We start from the raw sequence: 3,028 nt of genomic DNA on the forward strand, positions 1-3,028 counted from the left end.
AGAAGCAGTTGATGACTTTACTTTCTTTAAGTGTCTCTTATGAAAAACAGACTGAAGAGAAAAAGATGATTTTATTTCCATCTGATGCAGAGACTCAAACAGCTGCTGTAAACGTTTTATCATCATAAACATGAATCAATGAGTTTTTATTGCTTTATTTGATTAGTTGTTGACTCTGCACATTACAGCTGTTATAAGTTATATTGCTGCAACACATATCATTGATAACAAGCAACAAACTGCAACATCAATCAAACCTTCAATCAAATCAAAATACAAACATGAAAATAAAAAGAAAGGAAATGAAAAGAAAACCAAAATGTAAAGAGAGAAAATCCAGATGTGTGTGATGTCACACATGTATTGATCCCATACAGACATACAGTCTGCTGCACATAGACATCAATGTAAATCCTGCACACAGTCATAGATGGTGCTGTGATGCTCCGTCACTGACTTCACTACAGCACTTTAATCATTTATACATTTATTTATTGATTTATCAAGTTTACACAACTAAGCTCATTTTATTACATGTTCTGCATCAGTTGGAGGAAACTCTGCTCTCTCATTAGTTTGCAGTTAAGCTCACTTATAACTCCTGCATTTTTTAAAATAAAGACCTTCTTACAGTCAGGCAGAGGTTTAAATTCACCCTTACCTTCAATAATTTGGGTTATATTGAATGTTTCATAGGGAGGGATGAGCACCTCCTCCTCATCTGTTCCACTATCTGGATAATCCTTCAGATAGGCTCCTGAACACGTCTCTATTTGAAAGCAGGTCTCGCTACCATATTAATAAGGTTTGTTCTGAAAGAGCAAACGAACCAAACCGGATGATGTCGCTAACGTTGCCGCTGAACACAGATTTGTTTTTTCTGTACGTAATGTGACAGCGTTGATTGTTATTCAGGGTTTGTATGGCAGTAGTCAGCCAGAAGTGTAAATAGTGGAATTTGAAGGAGCTGCCGTAGATGTTCTTACCGGTCCGGACTGCTTTATTGAATTCATCATAAGTAATGTTAGATGTATAAGCACAGATTGCCTGCATGTGGATCTTGGTGAGAGCCTTATCTTCTGGGTTTGGTTGTTTGTTTGAACATTGTTCGGCATGTTTCCAGGCTTCTTTAAATGTTCCCACAAACCCTTTTTTGAAGAATTTGTCGTTGACCTTCTCCATTTCCCCTTTGCAGCCTTCATACATGTCATCAACAGCTTCAGGAACCGTGCTGAGTTGATATGATGTATTTGGAGGTGGAGCAGAATGATCACTCTGGAGGGCAGAAGAAGAAAGAACAAAGATGTCATGATTTATTCAGAGTAACTTGTAGAAATGACAGTCATATAAAGAGCAGCAGTAAATCCAGGTTGAAGTCTGAATGTTTTCTGTGTGTAAAACTCTCACACAGTGGAAAGGAAATGTAAAAATGTCCCTCACTGTTAACAGGAAGCGCTACTCACCACAAACCACCAGATGAGCACTGAAAGTCCGACAGTAAGAGCAGCTCCTCCAGCTCCTCCAGCTCCTCCAGTGATTAGGTATAAACGCTTCATCTGTGCAGTCAGGAGAACAGCTGTACAACATGAACACACAATACACTTCAGTTCTATAACCTGATAATCAAATATGATCTTATAAAGATTGAGGATCCATCAAATAATCCTATTTCTCATCCTTTCTGTTCAGCTCTTATAAAGATGAATGTCCAGATTAATTTCAGTTCATGTAGAAAGAGTCCAGACCTCCGTGATTATTCTGCTGTTTATTATTTATAAGATATGTTTCTGTGTTTTATTAAGTCCAAGTGATTTCACATGTTATCTCCTGGTGCAGTGGGTCCTGGGCTGAGTACCACCACAGACTGTCCAGGAGCTCAGTGAGGCTCTGATCCAGGTCTGGGAGGAGAGGGTTAGGGTTGGCCTGTCCAGAGACCAACAGAACCAGCAGGCTGGGCCATTGGGTGATGGTGGTGCAGCAGCTCTTAGCTCTCCTGTTTTGTGCTTTTTTGTATGTATTTTGTTGAGTCTGATGTTTCATCCTGGCAGCTCTGCCACGTAAAGCTTCTTCAAAGTAGACACATAACATATCGACGTATCTCTCCAGGCCACTGGGGTCACCGTGGATTGTCAGCTCCGACAAGCAGCGTAGACGCGTAGTGAGAGGAAGCAGAAGCGTGTCGAGCTGGATTGCTAACCAAGGAGGAAGCAGCCACACAAACCTTGAGCCTCATCGGGCCAACGTCAGATCCATCACACACAAGATGAACAAACTGGAGCTGCGGATAGGTACCGAAAACTTTGTATGTGACTGTTGTGTGATGATTATGACTGAAACCTGGCTTCACCCCGCGATTCCTGACGCTGCCGTCCAGCTACCTGGACACACTGCCCACCAACAGGACCCAAACAGAGACTCTGGTAAGAGCAGAGGAGGCAGTTTGTGCATATACATAAACAATGACTGGTGCTCACTGGGCCGAATTATGGACAGTTAGTGGTCTCCACATCTTGAAGCTCTGATGGTTATCTGCTGCCCGTTCTACCTTCCTGGAGAGCTAACAGTAGTAACTATCACAGCTGTTTACATACCTCCGGACACTAACATTAGCTTAGCCCTCACCCACCTTCACAGTGCCATTAGCAACCAGCAGAGGGCTCATCCTGACGAGCTAAACATAATAGCTGGTGATTTCAATCAGGCGAGCCTAAAGTCTGTTCTTCCCAATTTCACCCAATATGTGAAATGTGCCACCATACTAGATCATGTCTATTTAACATCAAACATGCATACAGAGCAGTGCCACAGTCTGACCGTCTGTCACTGCATCTCATACCAGCCTAAACCCTCCTCAGGAGGAAATCCAAACCCATCACAAAACACATCAACACTTGGCCTGAGGATGCCCTCTCCCAGCTACAGGACTGCTTCTATTTGAGGGCCACGACCTAGAGGAGTAAACACATACTATACTTTCCTACATTTCATTATGTGCTGAAAACGTCACTGTTAAAAAACACACCCTTGT

At 42.3% G+C, this 3,028-nt stretch overlaps 1 pseudogene; it reads right to left on the minus strand.

Annotated features, from left to right (window-relative positions):
• Positions 1 to 322: 322 nt before the first annotated feature.
• Positions 323 to 2,088, minus strand: LOC133977269 (T-cell ecto-ADP-ribosyltransferase 2-like; annotated as a pseudogene).
• Positions 2,089 to 3,028: the final 940 nt, after the last annotated feature.

This window comes from Scomber scombrus, unplaced genomic scaffold (genome assembly GCF_963691925.1).
Source record: "Scomber scombrus unplaced genomic scaffold, fScoSco1.1 SCAFFOLD_500, whole genome shotgun sequence".
NCBI classification, from domain to species: Eukaryota; Metazoa; Chordata; class Actinopteri; order Scombriformes; family Scombridae; genus Scomber; species Scomber scombrus.